The 12,336-nt window shown below is 36.9% G+C and overlaps 1 pseudogene; it reads left to right on the top strand.

The window, feature by feature from the left end:
- The first annotated feature begins 760 nt into the window (after window positions 1–760).
- On the top strand, window positions 761–877 carry LOC114209163 (U4 spliceosomal RNA; annotated as a pseudogene).
- The last annotated feature ends 11,459 nt before the right edge of the window (window positions 878–12,336 follow it).

Below are 12,336 nucleotides of genomic sequence, written 5' to 3'. Positions count from 1 at the left end.
TAAGTAGTCTATTTTCTTTGCTTTTTAAACTTTTTCTTTTATTGTGTAATAGTTGTTTTTAAGATGTATATATTTTTAAATTACCTTCTTTTCATACTTTTATTTAATGTCTAGTCCCCTTCCTCCTTAGTTACATGTCAACTATTTTGTCAACTTCAAATAATTTCCTTTGACTTCTACCTCTTACCCTGGCATCCATTGAATGTATTCTCTCTTCTCATTTTTTTTGATGTGTTACTTTGATGGAACAAGGAATATTTACATACTAATTTTTCTCTCTCATTCTCACCTATGTTATAGTCTTAGATCTACAGTTAAGTATATTTAATCCTCATAACCAGTTCTTTTACTGGTTTCCTCAATCATCTCTTACTTAAATGAAGTTCATCCTTTAGTAGATTCCCCAGGAAAAACTCATAGGTGGTAGCCTTAATATTTGAAGAACAGCTAGGCTGGATATAAAATCCTTTATTTACCCCTTCTTTCTTTAAGTTTATAGAGAAGTTTGCTGTACTCCTTCTTGCTTTGATTGTTGCTGACAAGAAGTCTGATGCCAATCCTATTTTTTTTTCCTTTGTAAGTGACTTTGATTTTGCCTGGAAACCCAGAGGGATCTTTTATTTCTAAAGTTCAATGATTTTTACTAGGAGATGTCTCACAGTTTACTCTTTTGCATTTATTTTTTGAGATAAAAGATGAATATTACATTCAATATACCAATCCAAGTCTTCCTTTATTTCAGGGAACTTTTCTTGAATCAAAATATGTGCAGTGGCAGTATCGTAGCCAATGAGGTTTACCTGAGATGCGATTATTGCTACTTGAAAACTTTTCCCAATACTATGAATCAATTAAATATTAATTCCCTTTCATTAAGAACTAGGGTGCTGGAAAAAGGGTTATGAAAGATTTTTTTTTACTCTATGTGTTCTGTGCTACATGTTACCTAGGCAAAAATAAATAGTTTAAAAAACCAGAATATTCATTTAATATATTGAATATGCTATTCATTGTTCATCACTCATTATCAGTAGAAGTAGGATGAAATACTAAAGGTACCTGGATATTGAGCAGATGCTGTACAAAACAATTTAATGAAAGTAGATATCGTGTCTTTTATTAGGTCACTTTTAAAGCCACTACTCAATGCTTTATTTTTGAATATTCACAAAAGAAATTAGTTGATTAGCTTAGAAGCAAGAAAAAGTGTTTCTTCTGGGAGTCTGATTTGGATTTTCAACTTGTATATACTTAAGTATGCCATCGTTATGTTTTATTACTCTCTTTGGCAATTAAAATTGTAATATAAGTTACAATTAAAAATTTTTAATTAATCAAAAAATTAAAAATAGAATTGATATGAACCAGTAATATCCTCTACTGGGTATTTACCCAAAGAATATGAAAACACAAATTCAAAGGGATACATGCACCGTTATGTTTATTGCAGCATTATTTACATAGCCAAGGTATGGAAGCAGCCCAAAGGTCTGTCCATAGATGAATAGATAAATAAGTTGTGGTATATATACATGTATAAAATTGATTATTATTCAGCCATAAAAAAGAATGAAATCTTTCCCTTTGCAAGAACATGGATGTATGCAGAGGGTATAATGCGAAGTGAATTAAGTTAGTCAGAGAAAGACAAATACCATATGATTTCACTCATATGTGGAATTTGAGAAACAAACAAAAGAAAGGAAAAGACAAAAAAAATAGAATCTTAAATACGGAGAACAAACTACGGGTTGCCAAAGGGGAGGTGCATGGAGGGATGGGTAAAATAGATAAAGGGGATTGAAAATACACTTGTATTGATGAGCACTGAGAAATATATAGAATTGTTGAATCATTATATTGTATACTTGAAACTACTTTAACACTGTATGTTATACTTTAATTACAACAAATTAAAAATGGTAAGAGAAAAAATCAATCTGAACTATAATTGTATTACTGAGAGTAACATCATATCTTTGTTCTTAAACAGAATTTAAAATAACTAGAGTCAAATTTGTGATCTGTCCATAGTTAATGAACAGCATTTTATGGCATGCCTTTAACAAATAAATTATGAAGTCCATTCTTCTATTTCTATGTCCCTATCCTTATTTTAAGTTAATGCTTTGTAGCACATACAACTTGAAGAAAACCTCAATAAATGTAAGCTAGTTGTATTTGTTTTTCCTATTTTGATATATTTTATAGAGCTCTGTATGTTTATTTCAGTCATTTTTGAAAAAAATGCATGATGTAGAGAGATGGGATTATAGAGTCATATAGCCCCCTCCTTTTTAAAAATGTGAATGCATCGGAGTAACTATTTATATTACTCACTAGAACCTAATTATATCACACTTTCTTGTAGTATGGCTTTCTGTGCAGCAAATGTTTGTGTGAGAACAGCAGAAATGGGAAGATTGGGTAGCTTTCTAAAATATAGAAATATTTAAGTTTTTGTCTTGTGAGCCACCATAAACAAAAACAAAAACAAAAACAAAAACAAAAAACCAACAAAAAAACAGCCAATGAGGAAGGGGTTTAGAAATCTAAACTTTAAAATAGTTATGCTAAACTTGGCATAACTAGTTTTCCCAGTCAGGAAAACTTTGAGATTTTCCTTTCTCTTTCCTTCAATTTCCATTGCATTCCCTCTCCAGACTGATTTCTTCAAAGTGGAGGTTCTCCATTTTCTCTTGGGGCAGAAAAGGTGGTAGAAGGGAGAAATTCTTTTGACTATTTAAGTAGAAATTTGAGGGGTACCTGGGTGGCTCAGTCGTTAAACATCTGCCTTCGGCTCAGGTCATGACTGCAGGGTTCTGGGATGGAGCCCAATGCTGCTCCATGGGAAGTCTGCTTCTCCATCTACCTGTCCCCCTGCTTGTGTTCCCTCTCTATGTCTCTCTCTGTCAAATAAATAAATAAAATCTTTAAAAAAAATAAAAAAAACAAATAAATAGACATTTGAGGGGCACCTGGGTGGTTCAGTTGGTTAAGAGTCTGACTTTGGCTCAGGTCCTGGGATCAAGCCTTGTGTCAGGCTCCCCACTGAGTACGGAGTCTGCTTGTCCCTCTCCCTCTGCCCCTTCCCCTGTTCATGCTCTCTCGCTCTCTCAAATAAAATCTTTAAAAAAAATATATTTGAATTGGAATTCTAAATTTGTCAGTTACAAGCTTCATAAAAATGAAAAATTTATTTAACCCCTTGAAGCTCTCATTTTTTAATAAAAAACATAAAAACACCTACTTTACTTGATTTTGGAAATTAATTGATAACATGTGAAAACTGATGAACACAGGTTAAATATATGTCAGTTCACTTATCTTTTCTGCTCTCGGTGCTTCATTTAGAATAACTTTCAAAAAGGCTGGCTTAACAAAAATGAGTTCCTGTGTTATATCTCTTAAGGATCATATGACATTACATAATTCTGAAATTAAAAAGCAGCCTTATGGATAGTCCCCAATTTAGTGTTCCTTGCATTATTTTTTTTATTTAGTGGCATTTATTATGATATTTCTATATTATTTTCCATTTCTTGTATCTCATCAATTGATTATAGGAACAAGGCATGCATGTATCTATGATTGGGTGAGACTAGGGTATATTAGAGAATCTAAAGTTCATAGATGTAGGTAAGAAATCAGAGTGTAAGAGATAATACTTGAAGGTAACAAAAAGCCCTCATACTTTTAGTAAAAACCTGGTTGTTCTATAACCAATCACAAAAACGTCCACCTGAAATGGTTTTATTTCTGTCTAATCAATCACTGACTGTTCCATATCCATGGTTCTAAGAAATCACCAAAACTGATTTTAAATTTTCTTAATCAATCAATGACAGCAGCTTCAGTGAATATACTTATAAAAGTCAACCAGTCAGTGATAACCTCATGCCTTGGAAGTCAGCCAATTGGTGGCAGACTCATTCCTTTGAACATGCTTTTAAGGCTGCCATCAACCCATTCTGCCTCTGTAACCAACACAAAATGCACTTTTATGTCCAATATAAAATATGTTTCTAAGACTGACATCACCATAGTCTTGCCTTTGTAGCAAACATGTCTCGAAACAAAATTTTCCCCTCAATCCTCCATAATATCAGTGGTTTATTTTGTCAAATCAGAGGGTATCTAGCATTGCTCTTCCTTAATTAAGAAAATGATACTTTTAGCCCTGAGTTTTGTTTCAAATTTTGAGTAGTGGTCTCAAACTTTGACATCTTCCTGATTTAATGGAGGGCGCAAAAGTTGCTAAGCAGATTATTTTCAAGATTTAAGAAACGCTGTGATAATCATTAGGAGTTAGTGTACATTTCTCAAGAAAAGTCCAAGCATTATAACTTTAATTTCTTTGCTGCTTCAGTTAATTCCATAGTACTTATTATCTACTATGATGGAGGCACCAGTCAAAGAATTGGACACATATAAACTAATAATATGTGGTCCCTTCCTTCAAAGTCTCAGAATATAGTGGCAGAGACAGATTACACATATAATTGTAGCAAAATATAAGGAATGCTGTAAATGGAGTCTGTAGAGTAAACTAAGATAATAAAGAAGGAAGCTTTGCTATCTTTGTGGTGGTAGTGGGCTTGAGGATGGGGACTCACTGAGTAAATAACATTTGAGTTGCATCTTGAAAAATGTATAGACATTGAAGCAACAGAGACAGTAGGAGATGGTAAACTGACAACTACAAAGACTCATAGCCATGAGCAAGTATGGGATATTTGGTGAGTTCAAGGAAGTTTATAGTGATGGGTAAATGAGAGGAGTTACAGTGCTAAAACAGGCAAAGATATGGAGGACCGGTTTGTGGAGAACCTTTTCTGAAGACAGAATGGGAGAGGAGCAAGACTAAAAGCCAGTTGTCCATAACTGACATAGTACAAGTCTGAAATAGTTTAATGAATGCCTGAGCTAAGGCCATGGAAGATGGGGATGATGAGCAGGAGAGAGAAGGTGGGTGGATGATGGTGTTATTACACAAGGCAGGTCTTGCCAGAAAGGGTTATGGGTGTAATGGCAAGATAAGGAATCTAATATGAGATATGTTGAATTTGAGAGGACTTAAGAGATTGGCTCTTGGTGTGTAGATGTGTTAAATCTAATCCTCTGAGAGGTAGCTGCCAAGATAGGATCAAGTATGCAAGAGAATTATTGGGGGAAATACTCATGAAGGAGAAAGAGGAAAAAGGCAGGGAGATCCTTCAGACCACAAAGCAGGTCTGACATCTGTGATTAAGGAGAGGGGGAAGGAAGAAGATTTGGGAGGGAAGAATCAGACTACAGCAGTCCTAAGAAAGTTTTCTCCAGGCCAAAAGCAGTCCTCAAGCCAAAGTCACTTATTAGAGGAGTCCTGTGTGCTACAGGGATGGCCCTGCACTAGAATCCCACCTACTCCATCATTAGTGGGGAGCAGCCCAGGGAAAGCATGGCCATAGTGTAGATGTGGTAGTTGACCCATAAGGGCAGCAGTGGGGTTGTTAGTCAACTCAGTTCCCTGTAGCAGGAGATTGGAGTTCATTTTCATGGCAGCTACAGTAAGTGAAAAATTGAACTTCTGGCTGAATTTATCACTCAAGTAGAGGAATGAACATGAGAAGAAGAATGTGGGAAGGACTCTTGAGCTAACATGTGTAAATGATTGTGAAGGAAGCTAAGTCAATCAAGAAGATCTAGAATTGATCAGAGGAATTAGGATCAGCATTGAAGATTTGAGAGATTCAAGGAAGAGACTATGGTCAACAGCATTAAGTGCTACAGATATGATAAACAGGATAAAGACATGAAATAAATAACTGAATTTAAGATTTGTGGATCACAGATGAACTTGGAAAGAATAGGTTCAGTGGAAGGATGAGATTATAGCAGTTATGAAACCCTAATGAAACCTTCAGTGAAGGAAGGACAAAGACATACTAGCTTAAGATCAATGAATGAGGGACAGAAGAAGGTGCTTTAGGGTGAGGGAAGAGTTAAGCATATTTGTTGAAGAAAAAAACAATCAGTGAAGAAGGAGAGATGATCTGGAAGGTGAGGATGAGTATTAATATACACCATGTTCTATCTGGAGGAGGAAATTTGAATAATTACCTGGAGTATATATTTTGTTTTCTAAAAAGTAGTATTTTTTTTTCTCCTGGATAGAAGTGAAAAAAAAAAGTACAAGTTTGAGGAGTGTAAAAACATAAAATGTCACCTTAGTAAAGGGGTGGGCTGGGGACTGCTCTTGGACAGCAAGGTCAGCAGTCAGGGAAAAGGCTTAGACATGCGGTAGAGGAGAATGAGCACAAACTGAAACCCTTTAAGTACTTCTACATCTGTCCCTCACTGCATTTCCCTGCTAAGACTCTTCAGAATTAATGACCACTACCTGCCCCTTGCTCTCTGAATCTTATGCAAGTTCCTCCTTTAACTGCTCTACCTCATAACTATACTGGGAAGGGGGTGATGGGAAACACACTTCCCAGATTAACCAACTGGTCAACAGAACTTCACGGCTTCTAAAGGAGTACTCCCTGGACGGGTACGGGTTGGAAACCATGTCATAGAAAGAACTGGCTTATGAAACTGAAGATAATCATTCTGGGGTGAATAAGAGAGGATTGAAAAGGGGCATGAAGTATTAGAAACACTGTTGTAAAGAAGAAATTGACCTCGGGGCGCCTGGGTGGCTCAGTCGGTTGGGCGGCTGCCTTCGGCTCGGGTCATGATCCTGGGGTCCTGGGATCGAGCCCCGCGTCGGGCTCCCTGCTCAGCAGAGAGCCTGCTTCTCCCTCTCTGCCTGCCTCTCTGCTTACTTGTGCTCTCTCTCTCTCTGTCAAGTAAAAAAAAAAAAAAAAATTGACCTCACGAGTATACACCCTTCCAATTTTCTTTCTCTCCTTCCTTATCTATGAAAATATAGCAATATTTTTACTGATTAAAAATTCCTTCTCACCTGTTCTTGGTACTCTTCAAGAATGGACACGTGGGAGTTACAGGGATGACCAATTCAATTCCAATTCCAATAGGAGAGAACTTTCTAACACCTAGAATTGTGAAGAGATATAGTAGACTATCTCTAAACATGATGAGCTACATGTCAATTGGAGGTATTCAGACCTGGTATATGAAACAGAGAAACTGGATGACCATTTAACAAATGTCCTGAAAAAAGGATTCGGAAACCTCTCCAGAGGTGGATTCACTGACCTCTGAAGTCTTAACTAAATATAAAATTTTATGACGCTTTAAACTTCATTCACTAGTATTCAATCATTTCGAATTACTTTTTAATTAAACCTTAGTGTTCCATTCCAGTAATAGGAAAATCTTTATTTCATCTAGAGAGATGCCTAGGACTTAAAGGCTCCATTCTTCGATTTTTTTTCATAGCCTTGGTCTCCTGGAAAAATGTTTGTAGTTTTTGCATTGAAAGTGCATCTTAATCTTTTTCTGAGTCTCTTTATCCTGATAAATATGACTCTTTTATTACTGCTTCATTGTTAATTGACATAAAAATATTTTTAAGAGTCATATGTGCTCATTAAATAGAAATCACCCCACAGTCCATAATCTAGAAATAAACTCTCCTAAAATGTTAATTCCCTCTTTTTCAAGCAGATATGTAGATTATTTTGCATAACGGAAGCTATCCCATATATATAGTTGTAGCTCTTATTTCACCTAACATTATGTTGTGAGTTTTTCACTATATAAATCAACCTTCTTTAAAGACCTACATATCAATGGCTGTATAATATTACATTAATTGGACATTTCAAAATTTATTTAAATATTTCACTACTGTTGAATATTTAGCTTGTTTCTAATATCTAATTTTTACATTTAAAGGCATTAATAACTATATCCTTACTTAATTACCTGGTAGTTATCTTTGGATTGTCCTAGCTCCTTTGAATTACTATTAACCATCCTCTAAATTTTTCACTTATAAAGTATATTCTTTTCCAATTGCTCTGCAACACGGGATAAAATGATTTTTAAAAATTATCTCAGATAATTCTAGATCATTGTATTATGCCTATTATTTTAAAAATAAGTGACATTAAATTTCCTTAAATGCAATAGTTAGATTATGTAACAGAACCAGCTATTTATTATATCTTGAGACTCTGTCATGACCTTTGTTAGGGCAATTTGTTCTAAAGTGTGCCCCAGAAAAATGTGATTTAGTTCAAAAATCCTAGGAGAGATTAGTATCTTTCCAAAGATAGTCTTGAGAAAGGAAGAAAAGCCCTTCATTGAGTAAAATGTCAGAAGATTTAAGAATCTAATTGGGTCTTTAGCTGAGGCTTTTCCCAATTATAAATGTGGCTCAATTGAGGAAATACTGTTCTTTTTTGATGTTAAGAAGAGCACATAAAAAGAAATAAGCTGGATGAATGGAATTTTTGGAAGAGAGGTCCCTCATACTTCCAGGGATATCTGTTATTACCAAATTCTAGATTTCTGATTTAAATTACATAAACTTCTCCTCCTCAATACCTAACAAAATGAGTAAATTATATATATAATATACACATACACACACACACACACACACACACCTCTCTAACAACATATGTATATTTCTCTAACAACAATAAAACAAGACAGAAGAATAATGTAACTGTATAAACTCCAATAACATAATCAAGGAAATAAACATAAGGTTCAGGAGGGAAGTGGAGGGTTGTGGAGAGGAAAGGCAGCCAAGTGAGTTTCAAATTGCCCCCAAATCCAGAAGTCAGTCTGGATTGTGGATTGAAGTGCATTGACTAAATCCTGATATTCTCAAAATATCACCAGATATGCAGAAAAGCAAACTATAATTAAATACACACACACACACACACACACACACACACACACACACACATCTATTTAGAATCATGGTAGAAATTGCTACTAGAAATTACAGGGAAAATGAAAAAGAAACTTGATGCTCTCAGAAATACAATACCCACAGCTACACTCCGAATCTGAAAAATGATCTAAAGTATAATAGCACTCTTCCCTCCTGCTCCACCCATTATGGGAATGGGGACATTACCTGGTCTAGGGTGCAAACCCTGGTCTAGGACATTGAACCAAATCTCAAAACAGAGATATTAGAACCCAGGTGTCCTTCCACCTTAGCCCCTTTTCCCTGCCTCTTTCCCCCTGGTAAAATCTACTGAATACAGAAATGAACACATTCAGATCCTCACACTGTTCCTCAGAGGAAAGGTGAGAAAGAGGGGGGCAGAGAGAGATAGATACATGGACAGACAGACAGACAGAGAATGAATGAGAATAGTGAGAAGTTACCTAAGTTACTGATGCACCGTATCAGACAAATAAAATGTCTGGACACAGCTCTCCAAGTATGAGGAAAAGAAAAATAATGACATGATACCTCACAACCTTGCTACCAATTATAAATAAGTAAATAGATAAATCAATCAATCAGTCTAAGCAAAGAAGGATAGCATATGTAAGATGTGTATAATGGCAATTTTTTGGTGGTAGAATTCAGAATGATTTTAAAAATTTTGTCTTTTCTTCCATGGTTCGAATTTATCTCAATGTGCAAAATACCTTTTAAAAATGTGTGGCAGTGACTTCTGAGGAAGATGGCAGAAGAAAAGGATCCTAAGCTCACTTTGTCCCATGGACACATCTAGCTAACACCCACATCAGTGTAAATAACCACCAGAATGACTCAAAGACTAACAGAGTAGACTCTCCACAGCTAAATGTGGAAAAAAGGTCACATCAGAAAGGGTAGAGGAGTCAGGAGACAAAAGGACCTGCAGGACTATCTGTGGAAAGGAGGGACACCACAGGCACAGAGAAGGGAAAGGAGCAGACCCCACACCAGACACCCCAGACATAAGAGACCCACACTGGGAAGAAAATCCCTATAATATTTGGCTTTGAAAACCAGAGGGGTTTAACACTGTGAGTAGTTACGATCAGTGGGGCTTAACACCTGGAAGTTTAAAAATCAGTAGGCTTGGGTCTGGGAGAACCAGAGAGTGATAGGAAACTGAGTCTCTGCCCTTAAAGAGACAGCATAACAAACAGCTGCACTGAGACACAGCCTAGAAGCAGCATTTGGAAAAATGTCTGAGGTTTATAGGAAGGAAATTCCTTTACTAATCTCAGAACATGTGCTGGAGGGGCAAGGATCTTTAGGAGACTTCTGCAAGAGCAAGAAGTGGTAGGCACCATTTCCCTTCCCTGCCCATAGCATAGATACACAGATACCTGTGGGAACAAACTCAGTATGAATATTCTCCGCCTAGCTTGCTAACAGTATACCTGCTTGTCTATGGACCAATCCCCTCCAATCTAACCTCATCAGTTCTCCAAAGTGACTACAGGTCCCCTCTCACAGCAGACCAGTGCACATCTTGTTAACACTGAGCCCCTGCCACCACATTCTTCTGCAGATCCACTCCATTCAAAACACCCTCACCAGGAATCTATCCAATGTAGCCCCTGACAAGTGTGGCAAGTGTGCAAGCAGCACCAATAAGGGCCAGCAGCCCTCCAAAGTGACTCCTGCCCCAAGGGGAGGGGATGATAACTACACACAGGTCCTACTGTAGCCCCAGAAGTGGGCCGGGGGCAGACAACTGGTCTGACCGCAGGTCCTACCCATCAACAAAAGTTTCTCAGGGGGCAACACAGGGAGACTGTCCTGAGGTTTGGTATGACTGCAGCTCTGGTAAACACCTGATCTGACCCAACTATAGCCCAAGGCAGCCCCAGACTGGCCCATTAACACAGAATACCAAACCCTACCCATAATAGGCAAAGAGAACCACAGCAGATGACTGGACTGAAAGCAAAAGTGGCTCAGCCATGATGGTAGGGTACATGCAACACACATAGGAGACACCCCTGAAGCACCAGGGACACTGCACTGCAGGGCACTACAGGACTTCTTCTTCATAAATATGCTACTTTCAGGAGCAGGAGATGTAACCGACTTTCCTAATACATAGAAATAGACACAGAGAGTTAGACAAAATGAGAAGACAGAGGAATATGTCCCAAATGAAAGAATAGGACAAAATTATAGCAAGAGACTAAACAAAATGGAGATAAGTAATATGCCTGATAACGAATTTAAAGTAATGGTCATAAAGCTACTCACTGACTTGAGAACAGAGTGGAGGATTTCAGTGAGATCCTCAATAAAGAGATAGAAAACATAAAAGAGAACCAGAGATGAAGAACTCAATAACTGAAATTAAAAATACATTGGAGAGAGTAATAGAAACCAATGAAACTAAATAGGAGAAAGAAAAATGAATAATAAAAAATGAGAATAGATTAAGTGAATTCAGCAACACGATCAAATATAATAACATTTGCATTATAAGGATACCAGAAGGAGAAGAGAAAGAAAAGGGGGCAGAAAATTTATTTAAGGAATAACTGAAAACTTCCTGAATCTGGGGAAGGAAACAGAAATCCAGACTCAACTGGCACAGAAAGCTCTCAACAAAATCAACCCAGAGAAGTCCACACCGAGACACATAGTAATTAAAATGGCAAAAAATTAGTGATGAAGAGAGAATTTGAAAAACAGCAAAAGAGAAGTCACATACAAAGGAAACCCCATAAGGCTATCAGCAAAATTTTTTGGTAGAAACTTTTCAGGTGTGAGGCAGGAATCCATCAAAATCCTAGAGGAGAACACAGGCAGCAACCTCTCTGACCTCAGCTGCAACAACTTCTTGCTAGACATGTCTCCAAAGGTAAGAGAAACAAAAGCAAAAAATGGACTATTGGGACTTCATTAAGATAAGAAGCTTTTGCAGAGCAAAGGAAACAGTCAACAAAGCTAAAAAGGCAACCTACAGAATGGAGAAGGTATTTGCAAATGTCTTATCAGGTAAAGGGCTAGTATCCAAAATCTATAAAGAACTTGTCAAACTCAACACCCAAAAAACAAAAAAAAATCCAGCCAAGAAATGGGCAGAAGACATTAACAGAAATTTCTCCAAAGAACACATAAAAATGGCTAAGATGCATACAAAAATGTTCAACATCACTCAGTATCAGGGAAATACAAATCAAAACCACGGTGAGATACCACATCACACCAGTCAGACTGGCTAAAATGAACAAGTCAGGAAACAACAGATGTTGGTAAGGATGCAGAAAAAGGGGAACCCTCTTACACTGTTGGTGGGAATGAAAACTTGGTGCAGCCATTCTGGAAAGCAGTATGGAGGTTCCTCAATGAGTTAAAAATAGAACTACCCTACAACGCAGCAATTGCACTACTAGGTATTCGTCCAAAGGATATTATATATATATCTGGAATATTAGTCAGCCATCAAA

The sequence above is a fragment of the Eumetopias jubatus genome, unplaced genomic scaffold (genome assembly GCF_037043125.1).
Source record: "Eumetopias jubatus isolate StellerSeaLion01/CBP00866 unplaced genomic scaffold, mEumJub1_p1.0 scaffold_1, whole genome shotgun sequence".
Lineage (NCBI taxonomy): Eukaryota > Metazoa > Chordata > Mammalia > Carnivora > Otariidae > Eumetopias > Eumetopias jubatus.
Note: the sequence above shows the minus strand (reverse complement) of the source record. Positions and strands in the feature narration are given on the sequence as shown.